Source organism: Protomyctophum bolini, assembly GCF_963924005.1.
Source record: "Protomyctophum bolini genome assembly, chromosome: 17".
NCBI classification, from domain to species: Eukaryota; Metazoa; Chordata; class Actinopteri; order Myctophiformes; family Myctophidae; genus Protomyctophum; species Protomyctophum bolini.
Window position 1 is genome coordinate 15,029,942 of NC_137878.1, and position 20,385 is coordinate 15,050,326.

The window sequence follows — 20,385 nt, forward strand, 5'->3', positions numbered from 1 at the left end:
TCTTCTCTTTTTTTCAGCCGATTACGCAGCAGAGAGAGATGGTCGGGGCAGAGAGAGAGGCGGCCTAGGCTATCTGGTACTCCGCAGGTCAATCTGAGGACACCTCTCCTCTCTCAACCCCCCTCCTCATCACTCTTCATCCCCAAACCCCTCCCCAAACTCCTCCTCTTCATCCCCAAACCCCTCCTCTTCATCACTCTGTTCATCCCCAAAGCTCACTCTCTTCTCTCTTCTTTCCATTCCATTGTCTCACTTTGTATCTCTCTCTTTATCACCATATATTCCTCTCACTTCCCTTTCCTACCTCCTCTCCCGCTGCCTTCCAATAACCTCCCTCCTCTTCCTCTTATCATTTCCTATATCCTCCTTCCTATCGCTCTTTCTCTCTCCCTCCGCCTCACCCTCCCTCCTCTCCCAAGTGTGTCTGCTGCTTGCACCCGCGGTCCCTCGATCGCTGCATCGGCCTACATATTAGAACACCTCTGCACCGCCTAGCCAACCAGCTAGCTACCTGGCGGGCTGAATGTCTGACTGGGTGACTGGATGGATGGATGGCTGGCCTAATATTTGACTGGGTGACTGGATGGATGGATGGATGGCCTAATGTCTGACTGGGTGACTGGATGGATGGATGGATGGCCTAATGTCTGACTGGGTGACTGGATGGATGGATGGATGGCCTAATGTCTGACTGGGTGACTGGATGGATGGCCTAATGTCTGACTGGGTGACTAGATGGATGGATGGATGGATGGCCTAATGTCTGACTGGGTGACTGGATGGATGGATGGATGGATGGATGGCCTAATGTCTGACTGGGTGACTGGATGGATGGATGGATGGATGGATGGATGGCCTAATGTCTGACTGGGTGACTGGATGGATGGATGGATGGATGGCCTAATGTCTGACTGGGTGACTGGATGGATGGATGGATGGATGGATGGACGGATGGCCTAATGTCTGACTGGGTGACTGGATGGATGGATGGCTGGCCTAATATCTGACTGGGTGTTAATGTCTTAACTGGTTGACTGCCTGCACTCAGCCAATGCAGTGTATACACACATACAGGGAATTTACTTGTTTAGAATGTACTGGAAATGTACTGAGTAGTGTCATTTTTCTCCCACGAAAACCATTCATTCATGCATCCGAGTCAAGCAGCCCATTCATTCATTTATTCATAACTTTGTGACATCACTTAAATAGCATTGCCTGCATTATTGATGGCGTCCTCTGTGTCTATATATATAAAAGGGGCCTGGAAGGGATTGTTTTTTATTGGCTGCGTACACAGCCGTCCTCTGCAAGCTTGTACATACGATATAAATAGGTGTGTAAATTAAGCACTCCATTATGTGGACAATGGAACAGCTGGCGTCTGCAGCTGCAACTTGACGTATACGGTATTGCTGTGGGTATTGCTGTGGGAATGTGAGTTCATTAGTATATGCTGTGCGATAGATTAATTAGTGAACCAGATTCTGCATAGACATTCAGGGCGTTTCAGGCGAGGCTAGGTTTGATGTTTTCACCTGGTATGCAAATCTCTTTGAAGCACTACATTGTTAGTCATCTCTTTGCTCCTCTCTACTTAATATGTGACTTTTCTCTGTTGTGTGGTGACTGGGATTCATGCTATTTACGCTGACTTCGCCCTTTTCGCTCTGGATGAGCGCATCTGCTAAATGAATATGTTTTAATTCGTTAAAGTTAGAATTAAATACCACAATATGACATTAATGGGACTTAACGGAAATGGCATAACTTTCCCAACTCAACAAGTTAACAAACTGCCTTTTTTAGAATCACATTTTGATTTAATGGAGCTGCTCCAGTCATTTCATATTTACATATAAGTATGACTAGGTATGTCATGTTGGAACAAAATTCTCCCTGAAATAATGTGCTATTCATGTTATTAACATGGATGCTAACGTTACTCTCCCCCTTCCGCAGATTGCTTTCAGCCATATTGTGCCGTCCGCCTGAAATGGTGTCATCCCCCCCCCCCCCCCCCCCATCCTTCGTCCATTTATAACTGCGTTAGTCCAATCCTCAGATAGCATAGATTAAAACCTCACAATGCAGCAGTTCTCCCTCTCTCTGTTTGGTCATAATCCCCTCGAACATGAGAACATCAGCTGCCGTCGCGTCAATCCATCCCAGCCTCCATTTGAACTAATGGCTGTCTCAGACACGTGCAATATATGCACAGATTGGCTGGATGGATTACCTGCTGTCCTCGAAATACCCTTTTTATATAGGCTGAGGCTTTTACAGGATATGAGTAGTTATAGGTGGTTGAGTCAGTATACTGTATATGCCTTCCGGCTCATCTGTCTCTGAAACCTTGTATGACCAAAAGCGTTACTTTTCAGGAAATGTAAAATAATAATAATAATAATAACCTGTGTTCCAATAGATTCAATGTAGGTATTATTTAGTCACAAGCTCATAATACTTTGTACTGATTAAATATGAAAACCATACACTTCCGCTTTAATTTCACATTCAAAAGTTTTCCAAAATAGCGGATCTACATCCAGCCCATAGAGTCTGATAATCAGGCTAAGATATACAAGCATCACAACGTGATGTGAACTGAACTTGTAGATTGCTTGTGATATCCTTGTACGATGAAGTGGGGCATTATTATTAATATACCGGTACAAAGAAAAGAAAACATCCAAACTTGAAATATGGAGATACCAGGTTTTTGCCCGACAGTGACATTATGCTCCAATGCACTCGCATGCACTTCTATACTGTCAGGCGTTGCACCACAGATCTATTCATTGTATGCCTGCATGATATAGGTTGGTGTAACTACCTTACCTCCTTAAACGGCTCTTACTGAATGACTAATTGATTACCTTATTGTCCTGCAGGGGAAGATTTATTATTATTATTATTATTATTATTATTAAATCTACTTATGATGCTTGGGAGGGAGCTGTCTTGGGGTTAAATGTCTTGCTCAAGGACACTTTGGCACATAGGCCCGGGGGCCGGGAGATGATCCAGTGACCTTGTGATTATCAGTCAGACGGCCTCTCAAAGGGAACTGGGCTAACGCACAACGGTTGGTGGAGGCTGGGCTAAAGAGGCTTCAGTTCACAAAGATGGAGCCCCCACACCAAAGCAGCTAAACGGTACTTCTTTATTACAAAAAGGCTGACAACATTCACGATCCGCTGTGGATCTTCTTCAGGTCATATGAACATGCACACCGGTTTACTTCCTTATAATGATGGACCCCATTGTCTGTCACCCCCACTGTGTGTCCAATGGGGGTGATGCATAGCACAAATCATTTTGATTAATGCTTTAATTGAGTTTTTGGCGTTGAATATTGGAACTGTTAGCCTTTTAGATGAAGATTGTACCAGGCAAATATGATAATGCTGTTGGGAGGAAACCACCTTTTTTGCATAAATCAGCGCTACCATTGAACACGCTTTACGTCTGTGTGTTGGTTTAAAAATATTGAACTAAAAATTTGTAAAAAAGTGCTTCGGTCAAAACCTCTTATTCCATTGGACCTCAAACGGTCTGCTAAAGCAGCTGCCTCCACCACCTCTCCCCCTCTCATGCAAGTAACTGACAATATTTAAAGTCACAATACCAACTTTGATGAGGCATTATTGCTTTGTTCAAAAATATATAAGATTTTTGAGGGGCATACCTATCTTTGAGTGTTTGTGTGAACACAAACATTGGCTGATCACCCCATAGCGATGATTTGATTGACTGAGCTAAGTATATAAAGTGGTTAAACGCGTGTGGACAATGAGATATGATGGAAATATGACATTTACATTTCATATTATCGGGTCGGGTAGAACTGTAACTTTTCAGGACTGAAAAGTAACAGATCAACAAGCTCATAACGTGCCGCGTGTCAAGCTTGTTGATCTGTTGCTTTTGATGCTTTTTGCGTGATGCTGTAGTCTGAGATGACCATGTATGTAGTAGGGCATTCATTTACCAAAAACAAAAACAAAGTTTTAATATGGACTGGAGATAGGAGATTTCTGTCCGACACAGAGGATATACTGTACTTATACTGTTCTTGTTGTGTTACTATTAGCAGCTAGTCTTGCGGACCTTGCATATCACTACTTGTTTGTACCTTTTGATTCTTGAGCTTTCTTTTTCATACAGATGAAAGGAAATTATTCCAACGATTATGCGAAAAAGTTCCATTAGCTCAACTAATTACAATCAGGCAATTATGACAGGCCTATCGATTGCCCCGTCCGGCTTAATGGCTGGATGACTTGCTCAGAGTCGTCTAGTTGGCTGACTGGCTGGCTAAATGGCTGACTGTCTGTTTGACAGACTGGGGCTGTGTCCTCAGAAGACCACCTCGTATTGACTGTGGATGGATGTGTGCTGGCAGCGCTTAGACTGCAGGGCCCCATACCGCTGGCTTTTCTTTTTTCTTTCTAATCTTCATTAATGCAGAAGAACTGTCAGATGTGAGTCACGTGTGTGTGATGCAGAGAGAGAGAGAGAGAGAGAGTGAGGGCTTCTCGGGACACGGAGGCAGTCAGCAGAATGTACACACACACACACACACCGTAACACACGCATGAACACACTCACGTTGGCGTGGTGGTGGGAGCACGCAGACGCTAGACCGTGAGCACGTGTCCATGTGCTCTGTTGGGATATTAGCTGTAGGTTGGGATCCTTTAGGAAAGTTTAGGATGTTAATATTAGCTGTAGGTTGGGATCCTTTAGGATGTTAACATTTACGGTTCCTTAATGATTCCCACTTAACGATTCCTGTAACAATTCCAAGTATAGGACGTTTCAAATGGACCCCTACAGGTCTGTAACCCTAAGAGTTATGATGGTCCTTGAAAAAATAAAATAAATAAATCACACCCGTGTGAAATGAGGGGCGCTCTTGTCATCGTACATCGATTTATGTTAGCGGACATTTGACATTGCTACATAATGTACATAAGGTGGTCCCTTATTGGCCAAGCGCTCCCACCAATAAAGTATACTGTATCTCATCTCACCAACATGTGATTGGTTAGCCGATTTGCTCGTTTACATATGACATGAAGTTTCCCCTTTCAATGTCAATGGCGTTTAATGTTTTGATGTTTCATTTACGTCATATTTAGCGGAATTATCAGCTCTTATCATCATACATCATCATGGATCATCTCATACTGGCCAATCAGAATGCCTGTTGCCGATGATTGGTTGGCTGATTTGCGACGTTTACATATGACGTACATTTTCCCTTCAATGTCAATGGTGTTTATTGTTTTGATGTTTAATTTACATCATATTTAGCGGACATTTGACCGGAATTCCCCTTTCATTGTCAATGGCAAATCTTGAGACGTGTGGGACAAAAAGTTGTTTATAGAAGGGGCTAGCGCCCCTTAAAAATAGAAAGTTTGAGAACCACTGGTATTGTAATTTCATTATAGCAGGACGTGAAGACTTGCTTCCATGACTCAATGTCTGACTGCTTTTTTTTTGCTGTGCTAGCCGATCCAACACTTCTGTGTAGCAGCTCGATATGTCATTTGTTCTCAGAACTGCTAATATAAAGACCACTTACTTCAACACCTGGGTAGGCACCACTTCACACTGGGTGTGATTGTTGAGGGGCTTTCAGACATGACGTCATATGGCAGTATCTGGACTAAGTCTATGGACATCTAATGTTTGTCTTATTCATGCGCCTTAAAACTCAGCCAAACAGTCCTCCACTCATGACGTCATGTGGCAGCCAAGCCTATGGACCTTTGATGTTTGCTTTAAGCTGTGACGTCATGTGTCAGCCACAGTGCGTGCCCTTCAATTCAATTCAATTCAATTCAAAGGACCTTTATTGGCATGATAAAAACATACGTTTACATCGGCAAAGTACAATAAAAAACAGTTGAAATTGGGGAGTATATTCAGTTGTAGGGAGTACAGCATTTTGTAAGCAGAGCTATGTCACATTGCATCATTATATACATGTTATACAGGGTATGAAGCATTGAAACAAATAGCAGCAACCAACGTTTTTCAACGTCGGGTGCACCCAACGGCTGTCCAAACGAATCAATTTAAACTTTTCAAAAGTACAGAAAAGCTTATCACGATCGCATTATGAGTTTGTAGATCAGCTATTTTTGCACAGCACTGTTGTAGGAGAAATTAGTGGTTCATCAGATTAATTGTTTTAGTAGATTGTAAAAAATCAACTAAATTCTATCATATCTATAATCTATCCTGCACTTCTCGATTTTTCGATTAATCGAAAAAGTAATCCATGCAGAATAATCGCTAAGAAAAGAATCTTAGTTTCAGCAGCCCTACAGTGGACTGAACTGGCTGATTTTCTGGCTGGCTCGCTGGCTGGCCACGCAGTTCACTGTCCTAAAAAGACCCCATTCAGCCAGACACTCAATCAGGCAGGGGAGATTTATATACTGTTCCTGTTCACATGAACTAAAACATTAGCTAACAGCTTTTTTAGGTCACTGCGCACGCACACACATAGAAGAATGCTGCTAGCACACAACCATACGCACACAGCGTGTACATGTTTGTGTTTTTAATGATATGTGTGCGAGTTAATCCGAAAACTCAGTTATGTGTATTTGCGAAGCAAGCTCAGATACACACTTAACCTACACACTTGCAAATACATTATGCATGAATGCATGCCCATGCATGAATGCACGCGAACACGCTCACGCACTGCGAGTTAGCTGTCACAATGTGTACAACCAACCAGACTGACTAGCTGTCCTTGGGTAACCTCAATGTGTGCTACATTTCCACCCCACGTTCTAAACTGGTTGTACTGTATAGCTGTGGACTAGTTTGTGTTTTTAATTTAACCTACTTTATACATTAGTTTTCTCTTCTCCTTTATAAATGTTGACTTTATTGTGTACGGCCAGGTTGTTCTCAAGATGTGGATAAACAAGCAGTCACATAAATCTACATGGTGGAAGTACAGCCACACTCAAAACATGCATATGTCCCAAAGTGACATGCAAATGTACCGGAACAACCATCCGGAAAGAAGTTCAACCCGCCAGACAGACAGAAACAGACAACCATCCAGTAAGATGTGCAGACAGACAGACAGAAATCCAACTAACTAGCCAGGTGGCAGGTTGTCTTAAATGACCTCATATACTCTCCAGCTCGACAACCATTTGTACCGCAGTGTTTGTGGGCCAATTTGTATCGTTAACCTACTTTTACACTGGAGGTATCAAAGTAAATGACATGGACTCTCCTCTGCAGAGGCGCAGCACTCTGGAACTGGTGGATGCAATTTTGTTTTATGTAGAGCATTTTGCCAACATCAACTCAAGTGGGCAATTTGTCACAATTTAACAAAGGGGACATGGAAAGCAGAGTTTTTCCCTTGTAGTCTGAACATGACGAGGTGAATACACTTCTGGGTCTTTGCTATTAGGAATGGGGTTTGAGGCTGGCTAAGTGGACCAGTGACCATTAAGGTCACGATCTTGATCCCGATTCCCTACAACAGCCTAACATTTACAATTTAGGCCTTTTCGCCCTCATCCAGAGTAATGTACAAAAGTACAGGATCAGGTAACAGGCATGGTCCTAGGCAACATACAACGGGGTAAGTGATTGAGTAATTATAGTGCTAGGAATATCATTCTATAAAAATAGTACATGAAACCTAGACTCTGTCGTAACAATAACATGCCATTTAAATAACATACTTTAGGCCTAGGTCGGAGAAGGAAAAAAAAGTCTTCTAAATCCTGGCAGTTTTCTGAAATACTGTATCTGTATCCGTGGTGCTCAATATTTTATGTCAAGGACCCCAAAAATGATATGTAATTGGCCACCGACCCCCATCTGAAAATATGTTATTCCAGGAACCCCTCAGAAGCAAAGTTTTGAGTTAAAAACGTTCGCTCTGAAAGACTATATATTTAAAGATTTGTACTGCATTTTCACGACTTCACAACTTTGCAATCAAAAATAGCAGACCTACAAGCTTGTAGAGTGCCGCGCTATGAGCTTGTAGATCTGCTATTTTTCAATAGCTAAAGTATAACATAATGCTTAAAACACCAAAAGGGGTTCCCGCCCAGAATGGGTTAAAGGAGTAGTTCACCCAAAAAATCTTTATTGTATTTTCTATCAATTAAATGAAGCCTTGAATTGTTGCAGACTTTTTGATTTTATGATGGCTGCTCAGTAGGAGACTACTTCAGTCACGTTTATTTCAGTCAGATTTTGTAGGAGACAGTATTTGAGTCCTACCGGTTACTCTACCAGTCATCAAATTATTGACTCAGGAATGCGACAAACACAAATATATATATAATCAATATATATATATATATATGAAGATATCAGACTGCGGTGAAAGATGGGCAGTGTGACACTGCTGTCCTGACAGACAGGGAGGTCAGACGGTCACTGACAGGGGTGTCAATCTCATTTTAGTTTGTGAGCCTTATGCTGCATTCACGCTGACCAGTGGTGGCTACAAAGATACAGGCCACCATGGCCTGACGTTAGCAGCTGCTACAGAAGCAACAGCTATACACACAGCATACTGTATGTCTGTATCTGTAGCTAGTTTTGTGTCTGAAGTTAAACCAGCTCAACTTTTTTGTAGCTTTTGAAGTTGATCACTGTATCCAACTTTGAAACTCGGGTGACTGTTTTGGTCCAAATATAATCCATCATTTTGTGGTTTTCCTCAGTCAAGGTGGCCGCAGCGAAACCACTGAGGTAACGATGTGTGCAAATGGTGCATAGCTTCCCAGCATGTATACCAATGTAGATTGAGTTGACCAGTAACTGGCAGTATGCATTTATGAGCTCTGCAGTGTTGTTGGCTCAGCTCCTCTGTCATGCCGAAGTGTGTCTATGTAGGTTGTGCACCTCTTTCACTTCCCAGCTGTGCCTTTTGTTAAAAACAAATTGAAGGGGGAAAAAGTGTCTGAGGAAAAAGAGTGTGAGACGGGGTGTAGGGCTGCATGGATCATATCCTGTAGCTAGCTCTGATGAATCCAGTTGCATTGAAATGTTGGTGTGTAATGTTAATTTAACACTCTGTGTGTTACACATGGATAAATGAACACAGGATTTAAAAATCTGTTCGGTCAATGCACGTCACTCTGGATACGAATTTCCTTTGAAGATGAAAGCAATGTCCACACGCCAAAAAAGCTTCTTAGATTTGGTGCTGGGGCTAAAATGGCACCTTTTATGAAAATGTTGGTCGTGGAACAGACAAAGCCGGGTTTTCAACTAAATGTGACTGGAATAGCCTATTTTTTTCTTCTTACTGTGGATAAGAATTCACACATTTAATCCCCATCACAATCAATGTGACCGTTCTGTCATTGTGCTGTAAGTCACTCTGAAGGACACAGCTAAATGATGACAGATGTATCTCACTGAACCACGAAAATGCAAAGTAGCAAGGAATAAAGTATACTGTAGATAATATCATATAAAACTGAGTTTTGATTACTTGGATTTAATCAACTGATGTGTAAAGTTGTGTTCACTGCATTTTACTCCATATAAGCATGCAATAAACCAGACTATGAGATTTCTATTAGTGCAGCCATCAGCCATGCACCAATACATGTGGACACAGGCATGCATGCATGCGCTCAAACACGCACAAAATACACACATAGGCAGTAGGCACACAACGTACAGTCAAATCATGAGTCAAACGCATAGGCGCACCTAAAATCTACACGTGGGCATTGCATGTGTGCCCGTGCCCTCAGAAACGCACACACTGTGCAGATACACATTACACACTTAGGCAGTGTGGTGCTTTTTTTGGAGCGGTGCCTACGCTCCATTACACAGCTATGTATGTCCATATACGTACGTGTCCCTGTACGTGTCTGTCCAAGCACAGAAAGCTGCAACACGGTAACTCTGTCATTTCTCGACCGTTTCGGAACAGGGCCGGCCCCCTGGGCATGTTCCTGGGGGTCTGGATGTTCCGGAGACCCCCACGCGGTAACTGTACAGTACAAAGCGCAGTACAGTAGAATAACTCTAACAATAAATGTATCGTTGCACCACTCAGTTCACACAGGTGTGATTTTCCTTCCCATACCGGTTCTCATGGGGAGTAATCGCGGTTATCCCTATTTTTCTTGCTTTTTCATGAAAGATTTTCAACATGGAAACGATTATTAGGACTGTGGCGGTTATCTCAAATAATTGCGATTAGACGATTATGTAATAATTTTGACGGGCCTAATTGTGGGATGGCAGAGCAGAAGAGGAGAGTGTCAAAGGTGAGATAGTCCCAACTGCAACCATTCCCTCATGGAAACTCCCCAATGTTTTAAACTTAGAAGCTGTGTAATTAATCAAGATTGAGCAACAACTGCCTGTTTCTCGCCTATAAACTTTAATCAGAAACTGTTTTTGTTGGACAGTATAGGTGAAATTATTTGCAAGATGTGGTTTTTTTTGGGTTTTTTTAGCACTCTGCTATGCAGAGCGTGGGTGTGTAACGGCACAACTAACAGCGCCAAACGGTTGGAGATGAAGGCGATTCATTCTGCTCAGTGCTTATATATAGGCTTATATATGTGTGTATGTACACACATATAAACACATATTGTTTGTGCGTGTGTGTGTGTGTTTACAGTACGTGCAAATCAGTGCATGTACAGTATGTCTCACTCTTGTTTTTGTACATTTTGTGAACTTGCGGTGTGCTAGAACTCTTACTCATGCCCTGTCACACGCATGCATGGACATACCCCTGGCACATAAACAAACCCCCTTTCGTACACCCTTACTCACAGTCGTACACACAAAGGCACACAGACTACACTATAGACACAAGATGATACATTATTATGTACACCACATACACAAAAATATGCGCTCTTGCATTCTCCCGGTCTCACGCACGTGCACACACACACACACACACACACACATCACACACATCACACACACACACACACACACACACACACACACACACACACACACACACACACACATATTTATATATACATACATACGTATACATACACACACACACACACACATAGGTATGTCATGTCCAGCCATTGATAGAACATGCAGCGAGTGCGCCACAACTCCAGTTCAGATCAAACTGCCTCGACCAGAGAGAGAGAAAGTGAACCGCAGTCAGTCACCACTCTCAACTCCTCTTAGTATTCTGCTGCCTTTATTTTCTCTGTCTAGCTTTATTATTCTCTCTGTCTGTCTCTCTCCTCTTGTCTTGTTGAGCTGACTTACTGTTTTCTTTACCATTTGTATGTTTTCTCTGACTCAGTCTGGCCTCTCTCTCTCTCTCTCTCTCGTTTATGCTTATGTTTGTCCTCCACCTGCCTTTCCCCCCTCTCTCTCTCTCTCTCTCTCTCTCTCTCTCTTCTGTCTGTCATCTCTCTTATCTTTATCTTTCTGTTACACATTCTAGCCTCTCTTTCTTCTGCCAGGCTTTCTGTCATTCTCTCTTTATCACTCCTATAGTTATATTCTCTCCTTCTGTCTGTCATTGATCTTCCTTCCATCACCCTGTCGTCTCCCCCCCCCCCCCCCACACACACACCTCCCTTCTCTTTAAGCCCCCCTCCCTACCCTTTACTGACATTGTGTGTGCGTGTGCGTGCGTGCGTGCGAGCGAGCGAAAGGAGGTCTGTGGCACAATTGCGTGGTGTCCACCATTGAGGTCTGGCCTGTACAAAGACAGTATTCAGACGTGCTATTTGTCTGTTCAGAATCACACTCACCATCTGCTGCTGGTCGGACACAGAGTACCTGTGTGTGTGTGTGTGTGTGTGTGTGTGTGTGTGTGTGTGTGTGTGTGTGTGTGTGTGTGTGTGTGTGTGTGTGTGTGTGTGTGTGTGTGTGTGTGTGTGTGTGTGTGTGTGTGTGTGTGTGTGTGTGTGTGTGTGTGTGTGTGTGTGTGTGTGTGTGTGTGTGTGTGTTCGTTTACCTAACTAGGGCCTCCACTCACATGAACACCATTAAAGTCGTGCAGTAAAATTGGGTTGGACAAAACTCTTTTTACCAGCTGAATCCTATATTGACTTGAATCCCTGCTCCCTTCTCCAAGCATAGCAGATCTAGAAGCTCACCGCACTGCACATCTGGGGCCCTGGGTCATATAGGACTATACAATTTATCGTATCGTTATCGAGATATTCACATGCGCAATATCAGTATCACAAAAATTGTCAATATATTGTCCACTTCTAAAGCCAGAAACAACTGTTTTAGGCCCTGTGCCCCTCTGTTTCTCCTTCTTTCATGCTCCTGTTGGCGTGTGTGTGTGTGTGTGTGTGTGTGTGTGTGTGTGTGTGTGTGTGTGTGTGTATATTGAATAATGTTTAGTTTTCAATGTTGCAACACTTTTTGCAATTGTAACGGTAATATCGTATAAATATCGCAATATTTGGCATAAATTCAGAGATATGACATTTTGTCCATATCGTGCAGGACAGTGGTTCAGGACCCCCAAAATAATCACATTTGAACTGGGGACCCCCCGCCCTGAGAAGCACCTGGACTCATTTTAGTTTGATTACATTTAGTTTGATTACTTTGATTGTGAAAATGTATTATTTTATTTGACAATTTGGCCAATGTTTCATCAGTTTTTGAGGGATGCTAGCCCCTCCTATACACAGGTTTAATGTTTAGTAAACGCATTGACAATGAAGGGAAAATTTACGTCATAATGTTTTGTTTACATCATATTGTCTCTTTATTGTTAATGGCGTTTAATGTTTGTGTTGGCACCGTTTGTTTATATCACCATCACATCAACATGAGTTAGACTTTAATATATTAGCGCCCCTCACTTCACACGGGTGTGATTTTTATAGTATAGTTTGTTGATTACTTTTGATGCAGTAATGCTTTTTTCTTTTTTTTTTCTTTCTTTTTTGAGGCATTGAAAGGGTCTTAAAAGTCCTTAAATGGTCACTTCACTGTCATCTGTCGACCCCCCAAAATCCACTGATGGGACACATGCCAAGTTTGAGGTCCCACGCGCAACAATCTATTATATACAGCTGGCGTATTCTGCTGAATGACCAATTTCTTAACTTTTCTTGTCATTTTCGCCAGTTGACTAAAGCAATATTACTGGCGGAAAAGGATTTTTAAGATTCACATTTTGTAAGGTGCATGGGGAAAGTGTAAATTACAAAGCATTGTTGGATCCTAAGAAGTGTAGGAATAGAATGGAAGAATGATATTAGACAGTGACCCCAAGTTGAGTTAAATATTCATTTATTAATTAACCAGACATATTTTAGACTTACTCATATGCAAAAAATCTGAAATGGCCTATCTACAAGCAATTATTTCTTGTAGCTTTTTAAAGACTGGTGAAATTTCCACACTTTTAGAGCCTATCATAATATGGACAAAGCCTACCTAACAATAGATGATAAAATGTTATACTTATTATACTTTTAGAATTTATATTTTTGACTGCGTGATGACATAGATAGCTAGACTTTTCTGAGTCTATCTGAGACTATCTTGACTTAGTTCTTCTGTGTTAGTCTAGTTAAGGCAATTATATTTGTATAATGATAAATCACAGTAGAAATGATCTGAAGGCATGTCCTGATCAATTCACCCAAAACATGTTATTTTCATGCATTTGCCTGCATGTACAAATGTAAGCTGTATGAGTATGTGGCAAGTGAATGTGCATATCTATTTCAGCGTGTATATGTGTGCCTCATTTACTAGTCTGCCTTTGTGGGTATCTGTCTGTGTGTGGGCCCACATGTCAGCATGTATGCGTGTGTCTAAAGCCTGCTTTAGTGTATTCTTAAGTGTATGTGCATGTGTCTAAGAGCCAGGCTCGCCTCTAAGTTGTGTGTGTGTGTGTGTGTGTGTGTGTGTGTGTGTGTGTGTGTGCGCGCGTGTGCCTGCCTGCCTCTGCCTCGCATGTGCAGGTGATTTGACACTTCTGCAGCGCCGGCTGGTGTCAAGACTGTCTGTTGCTAAGATTCGCCGACACACCGGGTTGTCAAATCTGTGATTTCACCCTAGTTACATCAACCAACCGGTTCCCTGAGCGGGCGAGGAACAGCGAGCAGCAGCAGAAGCGTTGGTAGCAGCCGTTTAAGTGGCCGTCAAAGAGAATTATTATACTGTGTCCTCGCCGGCGCCCGTGACATTTTGCCTTTCTGGCTGCCATTGCCCCCTCCCCCTCCTCCTCCTCCTCCTCATCCTTCAACACCTCTCAGGTGATGTAGGCATGTAGCCCAGTGGTTCTCAAACCCAAAATTATGTGAAATATATTTGGCCAGGCCGCGGACGCCCATCTGAAAATGTTTTGTGCCACTATAGGGACCCCCAAAAGAGAAGATTTGTGTTAAAAACAAAATTCAAAAAAATATAAAATTCAAGACATTACACAAAAGACACATTTTAGCAGACGTACAAGCTTGCAGCATGGCACGAAGTGACGCAGGCTTTTTGCGATGAAATATGTAGGGTTTTTATGTGATTTAATGCTGTGAAATTGAGGGATGTTGCGAAATATGTGGGAATTTTGCGATTATGCTGCCTTTTTGAAAAACATCAACGTCAACCTTTTCTCCCCATGAAGGAAATCTTTTTTTCAGAGTCTAATGTTGACAGGTACTGTATATACAGTATGCTTCTGAACATGCACTGTAGGAGTCGCTAGTGCAATTATAGATATCAGCCATGTGTCATGACTCATGACCTTGCTTTAATGTATTCCAATTAAATTGTGCTTTGTCTGCAGACATTATTTTAGAACTGTCATTTTGAAAATCCAGTTAAAACCAAGAAGCATCTGTGTCATTTGGGATTTTAGCTATACAGAATATACTGTATAGCAACATACGTTGATCGGAAAACTCTTATTCTCAAGAGTGGGGGGGGATGATTGATTTAGAAGGCATTTGTAGAATCGGCCACAGGTCTTAATGGGTTAAGTGGAATACAGCTCGCATGTAGCTCCTAAAGCCGAGGAGCAGGTGTTTGTTGGCTTATACTGTGGAGGGTGAGGTGATGACCTGGAATGAGGCTTGTTGCCAGGCTTCAGCCCCATACACCCACTGATGCATCTTTTATGCATTCTTCTCATTATTGCTGCTTGTTTTTTCCTCTCATAGGAAAATAAACTTTAATGATCGCACAAGATTCTCACATCCTGTGCGTGCTTGCTTACACAGTATGTAGGCAAGCACCAACACACACAGATGACGTCGCTGTCGGGCCAGGAACCTCTTATCTCCATGTTTTAACTTTTTGTGTTTTTTCCCCCGAAAATGTACCTTATCATACAGTACTTGGTCTACTAGCTTGTAGATCTGCTGCTTTTGCCATTTTTTTTAAATTTGAATCCTGAAAAGTATGTTTCGACATTTGAGGTTTCCACCTGACAGAGATGATGTGTCTGTACTGTGTGGGAAGTGAGGGCATACAGTAGCATGCACTTGTGTATGCAAAGAATAATCTGACAAATAGCACAGTAGAAAGAAGAAGGCACAGGAGGAGCAACTCGGACAGTTGGAGCCGTTTTTTTTTTTAGGCTGCAAATCATAGAAAGGGCAGACAACAATGTCAAAATACACCTTTGTCAGGTCAAATGGCACAGTACTAGCTCGTGGAGATAAGATAAAGTCTGTGGAGCACACAAGCCTGAAAAGTATCAGCGTTATATAATATCACTGAGTCTCTGGCTCTGACAGTAAATTCAGAGTATACCTCACATTAAAGCTGCACTATGCGAATAAATGCCAGGTGATTATCATAAACCAATTAGACCGCCAGGGGTCTATGCCGCCTTTTCCCCTCTACACTAAATACCATTGCTGAAAAACACGTTTGCGAGATGCATTGTGATCTACTATTTCGTAATAATAGGATGTCGGAAGTGACAAATAGGCCTGGGATCCGGAACCAGATCCAGCGGCGACGAACCAGAATCGATTCAATCACATTTGGAACAGTTTATTTTCTCTTTTTTTCCCCTCACTGGCGAAGCTTGTGTTCTGGACCACCATAACTGTGGTTCCATTTGCAAGGGTCCATTTGGAATCCCCTCAAGTAATCCATATATATCCTTTCTGTCCGCATATTCAAAACTGTGACTTTCAAGGATTCAAATGTGGATCTGCTACTGTTGATGCTTTTGTGTGACGTTGTAGTATGATTAATTAATTCATTAATTAATTACAAAAAACCATAAAAGGTAAAAATATGGAGATAAGCGATTTGTGCCCGACAGGCAGCAACGGTACATGTATTATAGGAGTCGTAAAAGGAAACCGTTAAGGAATGGGAATTGCTCAAACTAAATAACTTGCTGTTGCTATGAGCTACCTGCTGTACAACATGGTAATCATGTTCTGTAATACCCTTACAGTACACTAGGTTATATTCACAGTTCACACACATTTTTCTGTTTTGCATTTTAACTTAGATCATCAATGGCTTTGTTGAGTTGGACCCCAGGGGACTGGGTTTCCCAGAGACATCTAAAAGGTCATATTTGTTGTTCCATAAGCTCATTTACTGACAAAGATCTGTCGTGGATTTGGTTGTTCTCTATCATGTTTTGACCCTTTTTTTGTTATTGCATTATTGGTGCACGTTTTATTGTTGTTTTGTTTGTTGAACATCTAAGAATCTTCCTCCTTTCATAGTAAACATTAAGGGTTTATGAAGTTTCCCATGTTGATACATGGAAATTGGCATCTGTGGTTCATTGAACTTTTCTTCACTCTTGTCCTGGCATGTTCCCTAGTGGTAATGTCAGGGCTCCGTGGGTTCTCATTGTGGTTACCTGCAATGCTAGGAATCACATAGGAATGTGCTGGATAAACAATTTTGGCTAAATTATTAAAGCCCAGCCAAAGTAAGACAACTTACGTTGGATAATGCACCACCGTTGTTGTGAGAGGTTTGGAATTTTAACGAGCAAAGGTTGGATCCCAAGGTAACACTTAATCACTTAAACCCTATACTGCTTCATTGACCTAAGTCCCCCGGCCCAAGGCTATATACTAGGCCCCATACTAAGTCCCCTGGTAACGTTTGAGCAGACTAACATCAGTCAGCCTGTTTACACCAGATATGTCGTCTCCACCTACAGGAAATGCTGTACTTTATACCTCATACTAAGCATTTAAAGTATGAGGATTGATGTATCGGACTCGTAACGTGGGGATTTGTGTGCAAGCCCATAAGTACAAAACATTGGCGTAAACAAGCTTAGGTCACATTCTCACCTAATACTTCGGTAGACTCGATGCGAATGGGCGGAGAAGTTGGGATTCTTGCATATTTAATTTGCTGTGGTTTGCCTTCACACTGGTTGTGTCAAGCGCAGCAAGGAAACGCAGCAGGGAATTTTATCAATGTGTTCAATTCATAAACTATAGCATACACAGTGAAATCGATGGTGTTAAAATTATACTCATATAACGTGCATGTTTCGTGCCGTCGGGGACTGGACCTCTCTCTCCCCCTCCGCACGCACTGTTCCTTTGGGCATAGAGGCACAACAGCACACAGACAGAAAAAGTCCCCAGACTCCCCACACAGTGACAGCACTCCATGTTTACTTACTTACTCCTTAAGCAATTGATTAATGTAGGCTACTCTTCAATTTAATATTTTAATGGGCTTCGGTCTTCTCATTCAACCACGTCTATCCACGGTAACGGGACATCTTTGCGCTGCATAAAATATGCCTTCTCCGTCTCCAACTGTGTTTAGCTCCTCACCCACCACATTGTTTGCTTCATTTCCTTTATTTAGATTAGATTCAATTTATTGTCACTGCACATAGTATACAAATACTTTGACAATGAAATGAAGAGTGGCGTCTAGCCAGAAGTGCAATACAGTAATGCAGTAAATGAGAGAATAAATGCAGAAAAATTTACAGTATGTACAGTAATGTATACAGAGTAATAAATAAAGAAATAGGATAAATAGTGAATAGTAATAATAATAATATATGAGAAGAACAATCTGTACAGTAGTGCAAGCAATGCATGATGAGGATAATATGAGCATATACAGTATGCACCCACATACCCACACTCTCTAACATGCTAAGATATACAGTAAGCATGAGTTCAGATGGGTAGAGGGATGGAGGGATGGAAGGGGGGTCAGAGTTCAGTGACCTTGGGGGGGGAGGAGTTCCTGAGCCTACTTGTACGTGAGCCAATAGTCCTGTAACGCCTCCCAGAGGGGAGAAGGGAAAATAGTCTGTGGTTTGGGTGAGAGGGTCTTTTAAAATACCTCTCGCCCTGCGCAGACATCTCTGGCGCTGTAGGTCCTCAATGGAGGGGAGTTGTGTGCCGATGACATATTGGGCAGTCTTGACTACCCGTTGCAGGGCCTTCCGGTCAGATAATGTGCAGCTGTTATACCACACTGAGATGCTCTGTTAATATGCTCTCAATGGTGCAGCGGTAGAAATTCACTAGGATCCGGGGAGACAGGTGAGCCTTCCTCAGTCTCCTTAGAAAGTACAGACACTGCTGCACCTTTTTGAACAGAATTGAACAGTTGAGAGCCCATGATAGGTCCTCAGAGAGGTGGACACCCAGGAACTTAAAACTGGACACCCGCTCCACCACCGCCCGTTGATGTAGATGGGGGTGTGGTCACAGCGGTTAGCTCTCCTGTAGTCCACAATGAGCTCCTTTGTCTTTGTGGTGTTGAGAGCCAGGGGCAGGTTGCCAGCCCACCACGCTGCCAGGTGCTGGACCTCCTCCCTGTAGGCCGACTCATCATTGTTTTTGATTAAGCCTACCACCGTGGTGTCGTCTGTGAACTTAACAATGATGTTGGATCTGTGCACAGGAACGCAGTCGTGGGTGAAGAGGGAGTAGAGGAAAGGACTGAGCACACAGCCCTGTGGTACGCAGGTGTTCAGTGTCAGGGTGGAGGAGGTGTGATTGTCTAACCATTAACAGACTGAGGTCTGTTGGTCAGAAAGTCCAGAATCCAGTTGCAGAGTGAAGTACTGATGCCAAGGTGATGCAGTTTGGTGACCAGTTTAGAGGGGATGATGGTGTTGAATGCAGAGCTGAAGTCGATAAACAGCATCCTTACATAGCTGCGAATTGCATTCACACCTGCACAGAATCGTAATCAAGTGCAATTGGAAGCGAAGCGAAACCCCCGTTTTTTGTCGGAGTAGAATGCGGTTCTTTGATGCGCATTAGGATTCGAATGATGCTTCACACCTGCCAAACGAAGCGCACTTTCCGACAATGTGCAGCAGGATTCGTTTTAAGCGCAGTAAAGCTTTCTGGTGTGAAGGTCACCTTAGTGAATCAGACCCATGTTGGACTTTGTGTGCACAACGGTGGGCAGTGTTGTATTTGGTATAATGGAACCATCGCCCATCCACCTACAGAGACAAGCCACAGAGGCAACAGGCAAAGAATCCAAGACTTCCCCTTGCCCCTGGCCACATTAGTCCAATCTAACAGGAGGGGGTGGGGGGAGATATAATCCCCCCCATCTGGTCCTTGCTCTGCCCCGTAGTCTCTCCCCAGCTGGGCATACCTGGAAAATGTCCCTGGGGACGTGCCCAGCTGGCATCCATATTAGATGCCCGCGAACCACATCGACTGAAACCGATCATACTATCATTTTAGTTTCAGGCCTTGTTGTGACGACCAGGAATATTACAAATGAATGCAGCGTCGATCACAAATGAATAGTGAACTTAATTGTATCATGGCACACACCCAGGCTCATTTTAACCATTCTGACAACCGTTGTAATTGATTTAAATACAAAAACGGCAAAAGTAGCAGATCAACAAACTTGTAGATCTGCTACTCTTGATACTTTTGTGTGACGCAGTAGTGATCAAGTATAGGCCGTTAATTTACGGGGGGAAAAATACACAAAAACTTAAAATATGGAGATAACACACACAAACGGTGTCCCCGCAACACCTCTGACATTTCCAACCCCTTGCTCCTCTGGTCTCCCGTGTGACATAGATCTGGGTCGACGCAGGTCACAAAGTTATTTCTAATATGAAGTTGATCCGATATAAGGGGAAGGGGTCGGGTCATGTGCTGCCCGGTGGGGATCACGGATCTAATTAGCAGCTACGATGGCTCGGGGAGGAATCTGACTCGGCTTGGCTCATCTAGTTCTGTGAATATTGAATAAATGCCGCTCCCGCTTTGTACTCTCAAAATGAGAGGGAATAAAATCGCTGATCAATGACGGATGCGAGATCAAACTGCTCGTGCTGTATTTACGCGTCTTGTGTTCCTCTGACATTTCTCCCCCCTTTGCCGATCTCTCCTGCGGTGCACGTCAGCCGGTGAAGGTCATATGGTA